This window comes from Notolepis coatsorum, assembly GCF_963971535.1.
Source record: "Notolepis coatsorum genome assembly, chromosome: 20".
Classification (NCBI taxonomy): domain Eukaryota; kingdom Metazoa; phylum Chordata; class Actinopteri; order Aulopiformes; family Paralepididae; genus Notolepis; species Notolepis coatsorum.
The window spans coordinates 64,757,606-64,779,267 of NC_140184.1; the positions used below are offsets into that span (position 1 = coordinate 64,757,606).

Here is a 21,662-nt window from a genome sequence, read left to right on the forward strand (position 1 = left end):
TGCATTTGGAGATACGACGTGTGCTGTGTGAAAATTTTCTTGGTCGCTATTTTGTATAGCTTAGGTTCTAGCATTTGGCCAAGGCTTATGTCTTTCTCTCTACCTAAAAACAGCGTTATTTAAAAAAAAAAAATTAAACTAAATTTTTTTGCGTTTATCACTTTTCTGGTCAAGCATGACCGACAGAAACAGGTTGAAATGGGATGTAGAGCAGGGGAAGACATTCTGAGAAATGACGGCGGGTCCGGGAATCGAACTCGTGTCCCCCAGATCCGTGACAAGCACGGTTTTCCCCGACGCAGAAATAGCGCCGAGATATGCGGTGAGCTACGGGAGCTCCCGTAACAGCGTTATTTTTTACGTGAGTAAAAATGAACTGGGGTTTTTTGTTGTATGATGAGAAGTTGTGTGTGTGTTCATGTAACGTTTAGACAACGTGGCTTGAGTCCACAACTAGCTGGGTGTTAACCTACAGCGCTGTACATAGTGGCATGTGATCAAGGGCTTGAGTCCCTCTCTTAACTTGTTATTTTTCTTTGCTTAAGGGTAATGGTAAAAATAACGAGTTGCAAGTTTTCACACATAAGCAGAGCCGTGGATAAAACCTGTTTTCAAACGAGGTTATCGGGTGTGGCTGGCGTGCATGATGTACAGCTTTACTCTACGGGTTATGTGCTTCATCTGGCGCGCCATGCGCCTGGTGTCACGGCTCTGCTTTTCTTTTGCCGTTGTATCAGGGGTGAGGTGGTGAGGGGGTGGGTGAAATTATTCCCCGGTTTGCCCCTGCCCCCCCCCCCCCCCCCCCTCAAATATGATTTTGTTTACAAAACGTGTGTTGATTCACTATATTTTTTGGGGATATGGTGTAAACCCTCAGCTACTGCTGGGATTGCGCTCTTGCTTAGGGAGTGGTGCAGTTTTCTCTGAAAATTGTTTTTGGTCGCTATTATGTATGACTTAGCAAGACCTGTAGCTAGCACTTGGTCGAGGACTTATGTCTTCTCTCGTCATAAAAGACGGCGTTCCTCTTGCAGTAGTGAGAGTGAACTTTTGCCTTTTTTATTGTGTAAAGAGGGTTGTGTATCGTGTTTACATTTAAGTAAACGTGGCATTGAGTCCACAACTGGGTTGGGTGTTAGCCTACAGAAGTTTTACATATATAGCTCTTGTACCAAGGCCTTTGGCCCCTCTCTTTGGTCTGTGTTTTTTCTTTACTTTAGGGTAAAGGTGTAAAGATTCAGGTGGCAAGTTTCGCACATGAGCCTGAGCCGTGTATAAAGCCAGTTTATTGCACAAACGAGGTTATCGTCTGTGGCTGGCGTGCAGAATGTGAAGCTATTACCCTAACAGGTATATGCGCTTTCATGTAGCGCGCTACAACTGGTGTCATGGCTCTGCTTTGTTGTTGCATCGTATCAGGGGTGAGGGGTCAAAAGGGGTGGACTAATAAACTCCTCCCCCGTTATACTGATTGGCCAGGAGGTTGGGCCTCCTGCCTGTCAGTCTCCCTGTCGGCTGAGGGGTCAGCGCGTCACAGGGAGGAGGAGGGGGGTTCCCTGGTTCCACTCCATATTAGGATGGGTGGGTCACAGGATTTCCCCCGGGCCATGGAATACGTCACTGGGCGCGTTTTTCCTATTGGCCACGAGACATCCGTGAGTTTTCAGGCTCTGTGCTGCAGACCGCTGTCATTGTCAAAGTTGGATGATGCGATGCATTCGAAAACTGTCTGTTTTCTGCTCTGCTCTCTATTAAAGTGTGTATTGGGCCGTTGGTCACTTGGCCCAATTATTACATGTATCTTTTTCAATTGTTACTCACATAGAGGTCTCTCTGGGGGAACTTCTGTCTTCCCCTCTTATGTAAAGAGCAGAATGTACAGGGTTTTACCCTCAGACGCGTCATATGAGACCCGTGTCTGTGTCTCCTCCCAGACAGCATGGAGGAAACGTTGTCTGGTGTTTCTTATTAGAATTCGCCATCGATATGTTTCGGGTTCTCGACGTGCATATAGCACTGGCCCTGGGTGCTTTCCATGTGGAACCACTTTATGGCTGGCGCGCCTTGGTTGCCCAATTCATAGAAACGGCGTTTTCTATGCGGGCGGCTGGGACTCGACGGCTCGTGTGCATCTCCGGGGGGAGATGACGGAGTAGATCAAAACGTTGGCGGAGGAATCTCACGCCCATGAGGTGGGCCACCGGGAGCAGTGTGTTCGCGTACTGACTGTCTTGGTGGCGCCCTCTGTGATGTTTTGGATCGACACACGTACCTACCCCCCTCTTAGGACTGGGGATGGCGGCGTGACTAGGACACGGGACTGGTTCTGGTCGCGCCGGACCAGGTCAGTTTAACCCGTTGCCCGCCGGGGCACAGGTCTTGGTACCCCAAAGGACTTTGTGCTTTTCCGGGGGGGAAATGCCGGGTCGGGCCGGGCGTCGCAGGGATTGATGTTGTGGATGTGTGTGTCATGTGTATGCCACCACGAGTTGCCCTTAACAGTGACGTGCTTGGTCCATACTGTGTTGTACCTTGCGCTGTGTTAGGGGGCTTGGTCCTTCTCCATTTGTTTCACCCCTCCCTCCCTGCTAGGACGGGGATGGGAGGGGGCTGTCGGGGAGGTTGCTGTCAACTCCTCTAGGCAACCCTGTTTGGGTCCCGGTCCACCGGGCCCAGGTCCGAACTCGTTCTCGTCAACCTGGGTTAACCCTTTGAAAACTGAAACACTTGTACTGCTTGTATAGCCTGTGTATACGCGCAGTTATGTTTCTGAGTTTTCTTTGTGGGTTAAGGGAACAACCGCCTCCTGTTAAACATAGGGGGGTGGTTGGTTCCCCGGTGTGTTGGTAGCAGAGTCGACTCTCGGGTTGAGGCCAGGCCTGACCCTGTCTGCCCGAGAGTATGCCCCTGCATCTTTCATGACGTCTGCCAATTGTGTCAGCCTCTTCTTTGAACCTCAAACCCGCTGGAGTTGGCGGGTCGGGTTTGTGGAGGTTGTGACATGGTGCACAGCATACCGAACACCCCTTCCGCCGGGATACTGTTCTTGCAGTAGACCCTTTAGGCGCCTGTCTAATCCGGCTATGGGGCGGCTATGGCTCAGGGGTAGAGCGGGTCGTCCAATGATCGAAGGGTTGGTGGTTCGAATCCCGCTCAAGCCCATGTCCATCCCATTGCCGTTGTGTCCTTGGGCAAGACACTTAACCTACTTGCCTCGTATGAATGTGTATGCATGTGAATGAATGTTGGTGGTGGTCGGAGGGGCCATAGGCGATGATTATTCGCCACGCTTCCGTGAGTCTGCCTCAGGGCAGCTCTGGCTGCAATTGTAGCTTACCACCACCGGTATGACTGTGTATGAACGAATAATGGACTCTGTGAAGCGCTCTGGGTCAGTGAAGAACGCTATATAAATCCAATCCATTATTATTATTAATCCGCAGTGCTCCGGGCACAGGTCGAGTTCTGCTCTTGGGGCCTGTTGCCTGGATTGAGGGATCAACCTCCTTGGAGGGTTGTCTCCCCGGCACGTCGGCTGGCCCCGCAGTGTTGTGGGGGGGTAGCCTCTTGAGGAGAGTGCTTCAGAGCGGCGTGCCAAGGGGGGAAGGGCCTTCACTTGATTTGGGCCCTGTCCGATACTCTGGCGATGTGGGGGGTGGTGTCACCAGTGACCGTCTGGTGGGGTCTTGATGCCGCGGCCTCGTTGGCCTCACCAGGCCCCTTTTTTCAGAGGGTCCTAGTCCTCGGGTTGTCCTAGGGCTGGGACCTCCTCCGCGCTCCGCTGCAGTGGCCTTGCCACAGGGTTGGGTTATTGACCTTTGACCCCGTGATGTTGGGGGCTGTGACAGGTTGTTTTTGCTTCACGTCCGTTCCCTGGTGGCATGTGGGATGCGCACTCGAGTGGTTGCGGGCCCGTCTGAACGAAGGTAAGTCCCACGGTCTGCTCACCCTGTGCGTTTGAGGTGCTAAACCCTCTTTGCACAGTCGGATCCGATCTCCCTCCCGTCCTCCACTAGGGGGGGCCGCGGGGCTCGGATCCTCCCCGGTTGATGGTTGTAGGGGGCCTCAGCGGGTACATCTGTTGAGCTTTTCGCTCTGCTCAGCTCCTATGTTCCAATAGAGCAGAGCGTAAAGCTATGCGATCTATAACTTAAGGTTATTCTATAACCCTAGTTATATGAGTATAGCGAGCACTCTGCTCCGACTCACTGAGGACCTCACGGTCTTCTCCTTTGGTGGGGAAAGACTTGGGAAGGAGCTGATTGTGTGGCCACAACCCTGCTTATATAGGAGCGGATGTGGGTGTGGCCAGGCGGAGGTGAATAGGGGTGTGTACATGTGAAAGTTTTTTCATTATTAGAATGGATTAAAGGGATAGTTCCAATAGAGCAGAGCGCTCGCTATACTCATATAACTAGGGTTATAGAATAACCTTAACACTTTCAGCGCCCACCAGGGGGTGCCCCAGAACCCCCTTGAGTGCCCATCATCCACTTCAATGTTAGCGTTAATATCGCCTAATCTATGTTTTAAATTATGGCTATGTGTCTAATCTGCCCGTCGCTTATCAATGACTCATTTTCCATTCAACATTGTCGAAGCGGATTGTTTTTTTAACGGTTCATTTCCGTTTTATAGCATTTTGAAAAGCCCTCGTTTTCAAGGGAAATAAAAAGATTCAGTGATAAACGCCCTGTACTGAAATATTCTAGAACGTTGTAATTTTTCTGCCTATTTATGAATTGTTTTCAAATAAACGCTAGATTATCGATAGTATATGTGTACGTATGCACGCTATATAGGCGAGCTGAAAATCGATTCTCTTAGTTCCTGCTCGCTCGCACAGCCACACACACATCTGTGAAAACAGGGCTGATTATCCTAAGACTGGTAAAATAGATTCCTTACCTGAGATCAGATGGTATCCAAAAAGATTATTCCAATTCCTGATCGCCATTCCAAAAATCGCTCCTTTTATTGATCCAATGCTACATACTGTAAACACATATTCCACAGTGTTCTGATGCTCCACAATGAATCCGATCGGCTCGGGGTACATGCGTGAGAAGTAAAATGTGGATTCCGGAAAAAAAAATTCTCATCCATTTTCATTGAATCCATTCCAAAAGGGTGCATTACCATCTGGGAGACGATAGGGGGCGCTTTTTTCACATCTGAGCTCCTGATGGGGCTGGTTTCCCAACGGTAGACTCGGTTGATGAAATATGAATTCAGAGCGCTAATAAAAAAATAAAACGATAATTGTCGTGCTGGGCATTCAGAGGACGGGCTGATAACACGTGTTATGTCGTCCGTGGCATCCAAAGTGTTAAGGTATCAATGTTGGTCCATAAGAGATGTTTCTATAATAATTATCATTATTATCAATCTATGACACAGCGTGCTGTCGAGACACTTGCCCAGGGGAATATACAGATGATATAATTTGAGTTGTGCAGTGCACAGGTATTCTGTGTTTCTAAAGAGTAATATGAATGCGTGGGCTGGGTACGCTATCAGTTTCCAGTGGGACAGGGGAGGAATGTCAGGGATGTGAAATATGTACCTGTTACACCTGGCCTGCTGGAGCATACAGTCCAACCAGACACGCACACGCATGCACGCACGTACACACACACGTAGTATGCACATGCACACATATACACACGCACACACGTGTACACACACACATACAAAGTAACTCAACTATAATAATAATAATAAAGTAGGGCTGCTTGATTATGGCAAAAATCATAATCACAATTATTTTGATTTATTGGGATTATTTAACACGATTACTTATTGATTTGAGAACATCATAGGATGACGACAATTTGTTTGACCTTTCTTCTCGAATCAAGGCTGCCTTTCTGACATCTTCTACAAGATGTGTTCCACAAGATAACTGGAGAAACGCTCCCCTCTCAACATGAGCTGAAACTAATGTTTGGGTTGGGGGGGTGGTGGAGTGCACTGATGTGAAGGAAGGGTGCGCTGCATTTACAACACGAGACAGAATGAGAGCAACACGGCATGTGGCACAATAATAATTGTATCTAGATGATCTTGTTTTCATGATCGGGGGGAGCCGTGATTGAAATTGAAACTCGATGGATCGCCCCGCCCTATTATAAAGCACAAAAGAAACACAGATTGAAAGAGCCGTGCATCTTTATTTGCCACACACAGTGGAGAGCCTAACGAGGAGGCAACCCAGTACAGTCATCACTCTCGGACCATAACTGTCATTACACCAAAGACCAAAAGATAGAACTCTGAACCAAAAGAGGACCAGTGACGTGACGTCTGCAGTTGTTTCTGCTGCAGAGCGCGCCGCTCGCGGCTATCGGAAAACAATAGGAAGCTGACGACACAAGCAGGGCTGTGGGAGGGCTGGGAACGCGGAGAGCGGCCAGCCAGCCACAGTAATTACAGACCCAACCGGAGGAAACCAGGAAGGAACCTTCTGCCCCTGATAAGCAGGCAAACACGCCTCAGAAAACAGTCAAGTCCAGCGGACATCCAACCTTCCCCAGGCCCCCAGGACCTCACGACTCTGCAGCACTACCTCATCTCCCTGACATCTGGCAGCTTTTCCAAGCAGCACAAGGAACTAAATAAGACCCGTGCCTTGGACATGGTGCCGGGCCCGTGTTATCACACAGTGGATGCAGTAAATATCAGTCATCCGGAGCAGAGAACATTGTTAAGTCACACAGTAGCGTTGGAGAGTACAGGCTGCTTGTCTGCGGGCCCAGCTGGAGTGTAAAGCACACAACCCCTATGGAAGGAAGATTTATCTGGACACACTTCAGAACATGCAGAATTATGGCAGCCCGGCTTTTTGAAGTCTTTAACATGAATAATCAATTTGGTGAAATGTTCTGAAGGTATGCAGAGACACATTTACTGCTTTGTTTGTTAGAGGAGTGCATAGCTGACAAACTTGACAACAGTGAGGATTTGTGAATGGTCAACACAGATAAATCCCTGGTTAAGGAATGAGCTCTGTGCGTGCAATTGTTGCAGTAATGGACCCGGGCCAGTCTAAACAGAGCCATTCATTACACTATTAGGAATGAATGGACATGCATTGTCTAAAGCGATGCCAAGAACAAGGTTCAAAACGCGAGGAAGACGTGTAATTCCATAGTGATTGACATGACATTAGATAGATGTTCAGTTTCAGGTGCTTTCTGGATCCTGAGGCTTGTATCTCAGATGGGCACAATAGGGGGTGTAATCCTTTCACTGCCACGCTACCAAATGGTTAACCCTTTCACAGCGACAACACAGAAGGTTGACCATGTCACTGCCACGTGACAAAGGGTTAACCCTTTCACTACCACACTACAGAAGGTTAACCACCCATCTGTAGTGTGATAGTAAAGGGTTTTAAGTTTTAACCTTCTGTAGTGTGGTAGTGAAAGGGTTCAATCTGAAATTGGTGATTGAATGGGAAAAAGACACTCATCATCAGCTGTTCCCGCATTTTTTCCCCCCCTGCAGGGTGAATCTCCAGTCACACAATCCTCGGACAAACTGGGAAACAACAGTTGCGATTGGAGGATCAAGAAAAGAGGGCGGGGTTTTGAGATACTGTAGGTCAATTGTCAGGTCACTACTAAGTGGACTGTAGTTTAAGAATAGAACGAGCCTCCTCCACAAAGCTGAATGGACAGCCTTGCGCAGGGCGTGGATGGTGTGAAGTGGCCAGTCACCAAAAACAATGGCAGCTGTATTCCCCAGGGGGAAATTAACTGAACTGACCCCTGTGGCCTATACTCAATCAATACTTATCTACTGCCTACAACCGCCTTACACTGTAATCATAAATACCTACCTCAACCTATAGTCTATCCATATAACACTGTATGATGGCTATGTACAATAACACTGTATATACATTTATCGATATCTGTATGAATATACCTGCATATATTCCTGTTACAGTACACACTCTGTACACTTTATCTATATCTGTATATCTCATACCTACTCTTATTAGTTATACCAGTGGATAGTATGGCTTACTACTATAATGTATTTATACTTGTATCACTGTACATAATAATACTGTAATACATTAGATTAGCATATTTACTCAGTAGCTTTGTTATATACATTCCATATAACCACTTGTTACACTGTATTGTTACATGCACTTTACTGTTACCTTGCAGTATGGTTAGAGGCCAACCTCTCTCTGTCGTACTGTACGATGACTATGCATTTGAATCTAATCTGATCAAAATAATCGAAATCTAATCTAAAATCATTCGAATTTTGCAAAAAGTTTTCCGCAACAGCGTCCCTTGAACAGAAGAACAAAATGACACGACCAAAGACACAGTAGACCCCCCCCCCCCCGGAACACGCCACATTGTTTTGGAGGATAAACAAGCCTTTAATGCCAGTGTGTGTTGCTACTGCATGGCAGGAATAGTGCAGCCAGTAAGGCAGATTTACCCCAAGCCCTGCTCAGAATAGACAAGTGTCATGTTCCAGAGGAAAACAGCACATGATCTACTGAAAAGGCAGACGGGGTTGTGATAAGAACCCAGAAACAAGACGAACATCAAATGTGTAGACTACAGTCCCGCAGCGATGACAAATCACACCAAACGCACCCTTTCCTCATGAAACAGTTAAAAATAACCGTCTGGATGTTGTCCACCTACTGGACACAGCGTTTCTGTTGACAGGTGTATTGTTTGTAGGCCGTCCATGGATTGGTTAGGCGACGCGCTGGGAAAAGAGGCGTCTCGCCCCACGTCTCAAAGCCTCATGTGTCAAAGCTCACCTTTAGCCGCCTGACATGTAAACCCTTCCTGTGGAGTGTCTATTTTCTTTCGTGTCTAGATGAAAGCTACGAGAGCTGTTTGGATGAAACTCCACCTTTGTTGCTATTTTAAATTGACTACAGCCCTCTGTGTATGTCATACGTTGTGCCTCAGTCCAGCAGGAAAGGGATAGTAACTAGAGTTGTTCCGATACCGATACCAGTATCGGAAATGCCTCCGATACTGCCTAAAATGCTGGTATCGGTATCGGCGAGTACCCTCTAATTCTGCGCTCCGATACCATATGACGTAATTTATAAACAACACATGCGGTATCCTCCTACTGAGAGTGAGTATTATAAAACAAACGTGTTTTTAATCGACCGTGAATTAAAGTGTCAATGCTGTTTGTCATTTTAACAGCAGATACTTTCTTAAATGCCATCGTCCTGACAGAGCCGTGTGACGGGGAGCTCTGATGTGTTTGCTTGCTGGTGTTATTAGCATTAGCTGAAGCGCTAGCTGAAAAGCTAGTTTTAGCTTAACGTTACCTTGGCTAAAGTTGGGACTATTCATAATCCAGCAATGATGGCTGCAGACCTGCAAGCAAAGTACAGCAAGTTGGCAAAGGAGTATTCCAAGGTAAATCCCTTTTTCACCAGTAACGTTATATTGTCGTTTCCATCTAACCTAGCTCGCGTTAACTGCTAGCTCATGCTAACGTGGCTAACTGATCAACCTCTCCCACACATGCACGCAATTAATGACACAATTAATGACATAATGCGGACAGCCATGATACCGGTGACAATGTTTAGCTTTTAGTGCCAAATGATAAGAGTCTGAGGCGGAGTCTCAAAAGAGAATGTTGAATATTTATTTTGCATTAAAAAAATCACAACAGAGCCTCTGCTACTACGGTAGCTAACCTAAACGGAGCCGACTGGATAGGAAGTGCAACAACGTGTAACCTCCGTGTGGAACCAATGTCACAACAACCTTTCCGTGGGTGAACTCATTGAGCATAGTTGTATAATACTAATCTATACAATCACCTGTTGAATAAATACCATTACTTTATAGTTATTACAAAAACAGTATATATAAAATGGTAGCTGTAAAAAAATTAAAAATAAAAGATTTATATAATTTTTTTTTATTTTAATTTTTTTAAATGTATGCGCTGGTATCGGATCAGTATCGGAACCGGATCGGGAAGGAACAAATGGTATCGGAACATCTCTAATAGTAACCTCACAACACAAGCGTAGCTGTAGAGGCCTGTAAAAGTGATTTTCAGCAGAGGTACTAAGTTGATGAATGCAACGATTATTCGCTTAAACACATCTTGTGATTCTGTTGCTTATCAAACCAAAAATCTAATTGTTGTGGTACTACTAGGTGGCCTAAAATCTTAAGGAAATAGGCTAGATTACATTTGGCATTACATTATTTTATTCTACTTTAATTGTCTGTTAATGTTGATGCACCAAACGACCAAGACAAATTCCTTGTATGTGCAAGCTTACTTGGCAATAGACTTTTTTTATTCTGATTCTGACGTGTAGTTTCTTTTACCACTAGGACCACTAATAGCCACTAATGCCATACAAAGAGGGCTCAAGGTTGGGGCGCCCGCGTGGCATCCGAAAGGACAAGTAACATTCAAAGAGGGCTCAAGGCATGTTTGAAACATCGTCCAATTCTTCCTTCATTACTGCCGCTTGCATGGGCTGGGCAGCCTGCTTTGTAAATGGACCAGGTAGGGGGGGTCCATATTTTGAAGACTTCAATTTATGCAGTATAAATCCTGCAGATTATTCACTCTCCCTCTACTCACTGACCGTCCCAGTGGCCTGAGATAGTGTGAAGAGAACGAGACAAAACATTTTCAGTTCTAATCTGGAGAGGCTCTGCCACCAGAAGACTTCTCCGAGAGGCTCTGCAGAGGTAAGTACCCCCACCAGAAGACTTCTCCGAGAGGCTCTGCAGAGGTAAGTACCCCCACCAGAAGACTTCTCCGAGAGGCTCTGCAGAGGTAAGTACCCCCACCAGAAGACTTCTCCGAGAGGCTCTGCAGAGGTAAGTACCCCCACCAGAAGACTTCTCTGAGAGGCTCTGCAGAGGTAAGTACCCACCTCAGAGAGGCTCTGCAGAGGTAAGTACCCCGACCAGAAGACTTCTCCGAGAGGCTCTGGAGAGGTAAGTACCCCCACCAGAAGACTTCTCCGAGAGACTCTGCAGAGGTAAGTACCCCCACCAGAAGACTTCTCCGAGAGGCTCTGCAGAGGTAAGTACCCCCACCAGAAGACTTCTCCGAGAGGCTCTGCAGAGGTAAGTACCCCCACCAGAAGACTTCTCCAAGAGGCTCTGCAGAGGTAAGTACCCCCACCAGAAGACTTCTCCGAGAGGCTCTGCAGATGTAAGTACCCCCACCAGAAGACTTCTCCGAGAGGCTCTGCAGAGGTAAGTACCCCCACCAGAAGACTTCTCCGAGAGGCTCTGCAGAGGTAAGTACCCCCACCAGAAGACTTCTCCGAGAGGCTCTGCAGAGGTAAGTACCCCCACCAGAATACTTCTCTGCAGCTGTTGTAACTAAATTACTATTAGTGGAGTAGCGGGTGGAATTTTTTTGCAAAACAAACTTGATATTGCATGTCTATTTGCTCATTCAAATCTGTGGGTTTTTTTTTATAACAAGGTGTTCTTTTGGGGGAAGGGATAAAGACTATATAAAAAAATTATGTCATGGAAGGCAACTTTTCATAAAAAGGTGAAAAAGTCTTTATTGAATGGCTAATTCATAACTTGAACAATAAAAGCGGCCTTCGTCAGGGCAGAGTGCTTGATATTGTAACAGCAATCTTGTGAATAAAATGTTTGAACATTAGGGCATACATGTTGTATTCCCCCACCAGGGGAGGAAATTAGGCCACTTTACTGGCCAAATGCTAGTATTTTTTACGTTTGGCTGGTAAAAAAAATCAGATACCCGCCAGTTGGCTGGTAAGCCAAAAAGTTAGTTTCCTCCCCTGCTGGCGAGTATACAAAAAAATAAAACATTCTGCAATCACTGCACTGGCAAACGGTGCGCGTCTTCTGAGTGTTCGCTTTAGTTGACAGTGCCACGAGAGCACTGCACAAGACCACCCGCGGACATATAATGTTTAATAAACGTTTGCGCAGTACTGGCCAACCCGCAGACATATAATAATAAAAGTCCCGCGGTACTAGGCTAGCCATCAGGAGCACTCGCAAACAGATAACGTTAAACACAGCAGAAGATGGAAAACAGACAGACTGACCAACGGGGAACTGCATCCAACCCTAGTACAACCCTTGAGTATAAGTTACTAAGGACACATTTAAATCACAGAGGTGTAATGTTAGTCTACTGAAACTGTATACAGTGGTTAGCTTCTAGTTAGCGTTTTAGCTATAGCTGCTTGCTAGCTAACGTTAGCCCCGTGTGCTCAAAGCAGCCAGCTAGGTGTATCTGTTATGACTATAATGTTTCCAAAAAAGCACCGGACTACGACGTAAGGTTAGACATTTTATTTCATGCTCAAAAGCCCCTGGCTTGCACATCGCAGTCACGAAAGGGGCTAGCTCAACCAGTGCACTGTGCACAACAGCACACCAACCCAACTGACGTTACCACAACACTTGACGGTACTTCACAGCACTGTCGTAAGACCACCGTGCTGTCTTAAAGGCACAGTGTGCCTACCCAGATGCATACACAACATTGACGCGGCTTGACATACAAAAAAGTAATTATCACAATTAGTGATTTTTTTTGTCTGGTAAAAAATCTGTTTGGCTGGTAAAAAAAATCAGATACTCGCCAGTTGGCTGGTAAGCCAAAAAGTTAGTTTCCTCCCCTGTCCCCCACCCGCCCAAGCATCTTCACCAAGCCGGGAGTGATGTTCTTCTAGTGTGGAACCAGGAAGGAAACCAGCAGCAGAGCGGAAGGAGAAAGTTTACAACTGCACTCTGGGAATAGTGTACAGGCCTGTCCTGCAATACACTCTCTATGGTCTTTGTCTGGAGCCTGGCAACCTCACGTGTCTCTGTCTTATACTGTGGGCAGAGTCACAGGAGAGACACGTGTCTCTGTCTTATACTGTAGGCAGAGTCACAGGAGAGACACGTGTCTCTGTCTTATACTGTAGGCAGTCACAGGAGAGACACGTGTCTGTCTTATACTGTAGGCAGAGTCACAGGAGAGACACGTGTCTGTCTTATACTGTAGGCAGAGTCACAGGAGAGACACGTTACGTTGCATCACATATTCTAGGCTGTTCCCACAGAGTAGATCTGATCCCAAATTTGCTATTACTATTGTGTTGGTACTTGGTAGTCATTTTATTTTTTGCCACTTGTCATTCTAGGAACAGGTTAGCTTTGTAAAGATACAAAACACATCAACTGTTATTAGTGTTTACTGCTGAGGAGCTGTGACATGTGCCCAATAACACAACAGTAATCGCAAGTTAGAAAGCTGCTGTGCATGAGTATAGCAGACTATAGTGGTCAACACAACATGTTGCCTCTCTTCTGAGAGTCTACTCTACTGTATATCAAAAGACATCCAACAAGGGGCTAGCAACTTGAGACAGCATCTGAAATGCTGGTGAAATATAGTCTGAAATGATGATGATGATGATGATGATGGTGATGATGTTGTAGGTCTACAGCTGGTTACGTGATTAAGGGGACCTGTGCCACGTACTGGCATGCTGTTTTTATCTCTGCACACTGTGCTTAAATTACGCTCCCCTTCAACCACTAACTGCAGCCTACAAAATGAGACGTCGGCAGCAACATGTTCAGTTTTGGACGTGAATCCTTACTAAATTAGGTCTGCAGAAGCGTCAGCCTAGTGTGCTGTAAATTGGAGCTGTTCTGATCAAGCGTCTCAAAGCTGAACCAATGCGGTTTCATTTGAGCTCCATACCTTCATATGGATGTAACAGTACTGAAACTTTATCTGTATGTCGTGTATGTCATAAATGTTACGATGAATTGAAAATTGGTGACCCTGATGTAACCACGACGAAAGTCTCTCTGGTCTGCCTCCCCTTAACAATTGTGTGTATTGAGCCGTACTGTATTGTACCCATTCTGCAATCAATCAATCAATCAATGCTTCTCTCCAGTGGGAAAGACCATCAACTTTACATGTCTCCTTTTACACCGATATACTGTATAGCCATGAATCTGGTTACATTACGTCCAACCTTATACGGTAATTCATATATATTCTGTGGTAAAAGTCCTGAGTGCATCAAAGGGGTTATCTGAAACCTGTTAGTGTCTGTTCCAGAAATAAGCCTCCATGTTAGGCCAAAAAAGCAAATGAAACTCTAGTTAACGACTCATGTTCTGAATTGAAATGAACCATTCTTATTGGACACCAAGTTGGGAAACAATGTTTACTGTCCCTTTCCTTCATGTCCTTTACATGACTCCCAAAATTGAGACATTCCAAAGGAAACTCCAAGAAGACAAGAGAAGAATGTGGCTGCAGTTGAGTGCCTATAGCTTATAGCCAGCCACACAGCGCCTGTTGAATCCTACAAGCATTTTTAATCACACTCGAACGGTCGGTATCTGGGGGGTGGGGGGGGGGGGGGGGGGGGGCTGAGACGGTTCCAGACACGTCTAGAGACGGGGAAGATGCTAGCACACACACACTCACTCCAACCTGCGGGACAGTAAATCACTGCTGTAATATTGCAGGACTTTTGGAGTTGTAGGAACAAGATCCTGCCGTAGTGCCGTGTTTTCCACAATCACAGGATACACAGGAAATCATGGCTCATGCGAGGGGGTGGGAGAGTGGTTGCACTGTTTGTGACTCTTACCGCCTCATCTGACGGGACGGATTACTCACACACACAGTATCACATCCAATGTACAGTTTCTACATCAAATGTATATACTTTATTTTCTAAACTTTTTTTGTATCACAAACAGTACTGTATTTGCAAATCTGGTATGTCATAAACAGTGTTGGGACTAACGCGTTACAAAGTAACGCGTTACAGTAACGAAGTAACTTTTTGCCGTAACTAGTACTCTAACGCATTACTTTTTAAATTCAGTAACGCTGTTACCGTTACTAAATGGTTTGTTAGTTCGTTAATGCGTTCTTTTTATGTAGATTCATAGCGAGCGTCCTTATTTCGCCTGCGTTTGTTTTGTTTGCTGTAGAGAGCGTCTATTTCTTTCCGTAGCCTCATTTCTGGTTTCCGCATTTCTGATTGGCCACTGACTGACGTTCTCTGACGTTCTCTGACCAGAGAGCGTCAGTGAGTGGCCACTGGCCAATCAGAAATGCGGAAACCAGAAATGCGGCTACGGAAAGAAATAGACGCTCTCTATAGTAAACAACAGGAGGACGCTCGCTATGAATATACATAAAAAGAACGCAGTAATGAACTAACAAACCATTTAGCAACTACTTGGAGAGATAATTAATATACAACATGGAAACGAGATAAAGAACATGTTTGATGGGCTGCTGGAGTCAGCTGGACTAATGTTACATCTCGACCACCGCAGACTTGGGTGAGTGCAATGTGTTCACTGAAACTCAAGTTGATCAACGGATTTTGACTGTACGAAATCTGCCAGGGAATCTCATAATACTAATCAAACAATATAAATATAGTCCTTTCATGCACAATTGATATCCTAACTATTCTAACGTTGCAATGCTTTGATTGATATCTTAAACAACGTTGCAAGATGGTTAATGAAACGCTCCGGCGACATCAAGGCTGAATGAATGAATGAAAACTTTATTTAACAGATTGCAGAATGGGTACAATACAGTACGGCTCAATACATACAATTGTTAAGGGGATGCAGACCTGAGAAAGACGTTTGTCTTGTTTCCATCAGGGTCCCCCATTTTCAATTCATATAGACATTTATGACATACACAACATACATGACATTTATGGCATAGGGACATATAGGTATTTAGTACCGATACATTTGTGACATAAACGGTATTCAAATATACAGTACTGTTACCCCTAGATCCTGACAGAGTATATATGATGGGGAGGGGACTGTACATTAGGAGGGGGTGGGTGGGTGGGAGAGAAATATACATACGGCGGGGAGGGAATATACATGCGGTGGGGAGGAGACTGTCTATTAGGAGGTAGTGGGGGTTTTGGGCATTTACGGTGGCCAGTTTCAAATTGCAGCCTCCCGTAGGTGCTCTTTAAGAGCGGTTTTGAATGTGGGTAGTGATTCACATTCCTTTACAGCTTTGGGTAGGGCGTTCCACATTGTTGTGGCATAATTGCGAAACGTGTTTAGTCCCTTGTTTGAGCCGAATCTGGGTTTTACATGATTTGTTGAGCTTCCTCTGGTGTAGTGGTTGTGGTATTCACTGACCTTTGGGAAGTATTTTGACATGTACATGGGTACCCCGGTCGTATAGTGTATCTTGTAGACCAGGCCCATTGCAAGTTGCTGTTCCTTCAACCGGCGCACTTCTTATTATATCGACTCGGGGCAACATTTGTTTGTGTCAGATTTGTGTTTGTATCTAGACCACATTGCTTAGCAGAGTTCAGTGATGTGAATGGAAACTGTCAAGTTGATCAACCGATTTTGAGTATCTGGGGCATGGGACTCGGGAGCAATCTTTTTTTTTATTTTTTTTAAATAACGAAATAGTTACTTTTCACAGTAACTCATTACTTTTGGGTGTAAGTAACTAGTAAAGTAACGAAGTTACTTTGAAATGAAGTAACTAGTAAAGTAACTGTTACTTTTTTTCAGTAACTAGCACAACACTGGTCATAAATCTATAGATGTAGCAGTACTGTCTATCTGTATGTCGTGTATGTCATATGTTATGATGAATTGAAAATGGGGGACCCTGATGTAAACAAGACGAAAGTCTTTCTCTGGTCTGCATCCCCTTAACAATTGTATGTATTGAGCTGTACTGTACTGTACCCATTCTGCAATCTGTTAATAAAGTTTTCAATCATTCATGACTTTGAGATTGGGAAGGACACAGATGAATCCTATGAACGATGAGTTATGAAATATTAGCCATACATTAATGTTCTGGCGCCTGTGTGAAGCCAATGGGGTATAAAGCATTATCTGGGGAAGGAGGGAACCAAATTTAAATTATTCTACATACAGTAGTCAACTGTGTAGTGCCTGGAACAGTTGGGAGGCTGTTTGGAACACATGTGATTTCTTCCAGAAATGCTTCATATTGTTACCACTCACCATGAATTGAAAATGGGGGACCCTGATGTAAACAAGACAAACGTCTTTCTCTGGTCTGCATATTGAGCCGTACTGTCTGTATTGTAGGGCTGGGCGATATGGAAAAAAATCATATCGCGATAACGATATGATAATGTTATCATATTTCTCGATAGATAATTATCGAAATGTTATAAGTATTAAAAAAAATTAAAAATTTAACAACAGATTATTTTGCAGCAATTCTTTGTCATTTCCGCCATCTTTAGTGTTACATCCCCTCACACTCCCCTCAGTTCTCAGGCTGCAGCTGGTTTAAAAGCGAAAGTAAACAGGCTTCTCTGCTGGCTGTGGCTCCAGGGGAGTTGAACAGTTCTGGCTCTGCTAGTTTATTTTCGATCTTTTGGCGCTTTTTTGGTGGACAAACCACCGCACATGTGCACCGTGACTCGTGACTGGAGTCTAGTTCTGCTAGCACACATAGCCTACTGTGTACAGACGGTTTCAAACTGTATTTTAAATTAGAAAGCAAACAAAATAAATGGACAAGAGAAAAAGAAATCTCAATTTGGTCAGTATTGTCATTTGGACAAGCAAAGCCATTACTTTAAGTTGCAGGCAAAAAAGACAAGTCTGTCCACTGTCTCTGGTTTTAAAACTGGCCTGTTTTTTTTATTTCGATATCGATTAAAAATATATCGCGATATTTATCGTTATATCGCCCAGCCCTACTGTATTGTACCCATTCTGCAATCTGTTAAATAAAGTTTTCAGTCATTCATTCACCACTAGTTACCACATTTTCATTTCTGATCTCACACACACACACACACACTTTGAAATGCCGCTCGTGTCCCCACACCACAGTGACAAGCCCACTGACAGTTGCGTAACTGTGGGAAGTGCCCGGCCGGGGGCTAGAGCTCGTCTACTCAGTCTAGATGAGAGGCTGATCACCTCCAGCTCCAGGTGCGAAGTAAACAGATACATACCATCGCTGTATCTTCTTACTCATGAAAGGAAGTCCTGCTAAAGTCTCATTAGCTTGTGCCTACAGCACTATTGCACCTATAAATTAAATTAAAGTTATTTTCTAATCAGTGACGGGCCGGCATGATGTAGGGCTAAATAAAAAAATAAAAATAAACATCTATCTTGGATGAATCATTGAAACCAATCTATAGGAAACTCTGTGAAGAATTATTCCTTTGGCTTTCAATAACTTGGCTTTTCAAAATCATCAGTCTCTTGTTATCAGCAGGTCTACAGTGTGCGGTTTGAGAAATGACTTGTTATAACTTACAACCGTAGGTATTCCAGACTGTAGATAGATGCAGAATCACTATCGGGAAAATGCTGCTTGCGGTTGCGCTCTTATCTCTTGAGTGGACAACCCAGATGTGGAGCTGACCCGGGCAGTGCTCAGGCAGTAACCACTACCAGCCGATTCGCCGGGAAATGAAATATTATCCACGTTTGCCCAAACACCGAAGTCATTAGTAAGCTGTAAACAGACAGAACATAGACCCTGTTATATCATAACGCTACAAAGTAGTAGACTACTACTAGTACTACCCTAAGCGGCAGCCCGTGACATTATGTCAACGAAACTTACATCAGGTGTCCCCGCTCGCACTGCTTTTAAAACGCGAACGAGATGAGCAGACTCCCCACTCGCACTGCTTTTAAAACGCGAAAGAGATGAGCAAGACTTACCAAGTATATTCAGTCAAAAATGATTATAAAATTATAAAAGAAGTCCCCCCAAAAACGATGACAAAAAATCCTTGAACCCACGTCGCTTAGACCGGCAAGATATTAGAATCGGTTCTCGAAAAGTTGCTCGCTCTTATGAGTCAGTGCGCCCCCGTCACTCACTCAGACCGACACGGAGCAGTGTGGCTCGTGCTGCTGCTCCCTCCATGGTAGATGATTGTCTAGTCTAGTACTCTAGTATTTGCCAACATCTCATTTCAGGGCGGTGCTCTCGAAGTATGACACATTCTAACTCCTGCTGCTGCAAGCTGCTTCAAGACATAATCAACTCAACAAGATGCCAGCTAAAAATAGCGCGCACGCACACACGCGCGCGCACACACACACACACACACACACGACTATAAAGGCTTGAATTAACTAATGCATAAAAACAATAAACTATAAGCCAGTGAGGTGTCTGAAAACCGGCTAGAACGTGGCTGACGCGTCTGTGGCTATTAATACTCGTCAGATCAAAGACGGAAACGATACACGAAAAAACAACGCCAATGCAAACGACGACGATCAAGAACTGTATACTCTTTGCCGGTTACACACACCTGCATTCCATCAGTCCCATACTCACTTAAGTAACCAGGTAAGCCACCTACTGGTCAGTCTGAACTGCTGCCATTATGAACCCAACTTGCACCCAGTTTGCAGAAATGCAAACAAAATAAATGGAATATGAACTATGGCACTAAACCAACAAATTAATTTGCTCTAACAATGACCTTATATCATGTAACCTTAAGATTGATGCTGCTGTACCATATCAATGGTACAACCAATGGTATACTTTATCAGAGTATATTTTTTAGCATTTAACATTTTTAGATTATATATTAGATTATAATATATATATATATATATATATATATATATATATATATATATATATATATATATATATATATATATATATATATATATATATATATATATATATATATATATATATATTGTAACTATATTTATTGTAGGGCAAATATAACTGAGAGGGCATAGGCTACATACCCTCATCCTGCACCTTGTTGCTTGCATATGCGCATGTCCAGAGTTAATTATATTGTTTACACTGCCTTTTTTATTTTTTTTTATACTTCTCCACTGTACTATAATTCTATGATCTGTACCATGTCTTCTACTACCTGTACCCCCCCCCCCCCCCTCCCCATGCTGCTATGATGCCTGAATTTCCCCAAGGGGATCAATAAAGGAATATCTTATCTTATCTTATATTTCTAGAATGCACTCGTGCAAAGTGAAGTGAAGTGAAGTTTGTTCCCATTATGTGAGGACACGTTAGTTATGGAGAGGGGAAAATATATTGAAGATTGTTTTTAATGTATGGTTTAATAGTTGTGCCATTATGCAGCCATTGTGCCATTATCTGGCATAATTACAGTAAATTCAGTCAACTATCTACAGTGTAATCAAATGCCTATCAAATCGAATCTCAATTCAGTCATATTACATCTCAGGAAAACAACTTAATGTCCTGTACTATTCAAAATGTATGTAGGCTTATTCATCTGTGCTAAATATCCCATCCCACTGTATTGTTATTTTTATTCTAATTAGTATGTATACTTGACCAGACCACATCTTGCACAGTTGTACAGCCCTGGCCTATTTTTTTTTTTATTTTTTTTTCATAATTATATTATATTGTATTGTGCTTCTATCTTAATTTATTTTATTCCACCTTCTTATTTTATTATCTGTCCGTTATTGTCTGTCCTTTAATGTTGCACCGACAATGACCAAATCAAATTCCTTGTATGTGAAAACTACTTGGCAATAAAGACCTTTCTGATTCTTATTCTGATTCTGATTAGATTCTGAATTGAAAATGGGGACGAAAGTCTTTCTCTGGTCTGCATCCCCTTAACAATTGTGTGTATTGAGCCGTACTGTATTGTACCCATTCTGCAATCTGTTAATAAAGTTTTCAATCAATCAAATCAATCAAGACCTTTGAGCGACTCATGTTGGCTTTACCTCAAAGCATCACCGCCCCCCTGCTGGGCCCCTTGCATGCAGTTCACCAAAACTAACAGCAGTAGACAACAACACAGTTCTGTGACATAGTGGCTCCGCTCGGCGTCACTCATGCACTATCCCGCATGTGCACGCGCACTGAATAAAGACCACAATGTACCTTTATATCCCAATATTTGTCTGACCACACCCCTATCAGCTTCCCATATAAGCAGGGGTGGGGCCTCCTTCTCGCTTTCACCACAAGCCTTCGGAGATCCCCACTTGACGTGTTGCTAGTAGGAGGAAGTTGGAAAACAAGAGATACGTTGACATCATATCTTTATTTTCTCTCTCACTATTTTTGAGAAAATACGGCGATATTGTCTTCGTACTGGAGTGTCTGGAAGATGATGATCATTCTACACCTCCGTCGGGTTTCGTATTGGGAGTTTATGCCGCTACATGCCTCTCAACTGCAGTCCTCCTTGCTGGGGCTGGTTGTGGTAAAGCCTTTCAGCGACACAGCTGGACTGTAGGACGCGCCGCTGTTGTGAGAAGCGGTGGGTTCCAGGTTGGTGAGTGATGTTTTGCTTGCGAGCTCCACTTGTCTGTTAGTGCTATGGGGACTAGCTGACAATGTTTACGGAAACCGGCCCCAGATTAGGGTCCTTTGTTCAGCCTCTTAGGCAACGGCGGAGGACCTTGGTCTGAAGCCCATTATAGCAACTAGTGGGCCACACGACCAGTAACTGGTGATCCCAGGATCTCTGGACGCGTGGGTACTTCTCTGTCACCGTATAGGCCCCGTCTCTCATATGCAAATGAGAGTTTACCCTAAACGAGGAAATGTGAGCATGGATGTTCATTATCGGAAAATCCATG

At 44.4% G+C, this 21,662-nt stretch overlaps 1 protein-coding gene across 1 annotated transcript in view; it reads right to left on the bottom strand.

The window, feature by feature from the left end:
• Positions 1–18,959, bottom strand: part of mical2a (microtubule associated monooxygenase, calponin and LIM domain containing 2a) — a 179,713-nt gene extending 160,754 nt beyond the window's left edge. The window contains exon 1 of the mRNA XM_084337133.1: positions 18,753–18,959. The gene's annotated coding sequence lies outside the window, so the exon portion shown is untranslated. The remainder of the gene's footprint in view (positions 1–18,752) is intronic.
• Between the last annotated feature and the right edge of the window lie 2,703 nt (positions 18,960–21,662).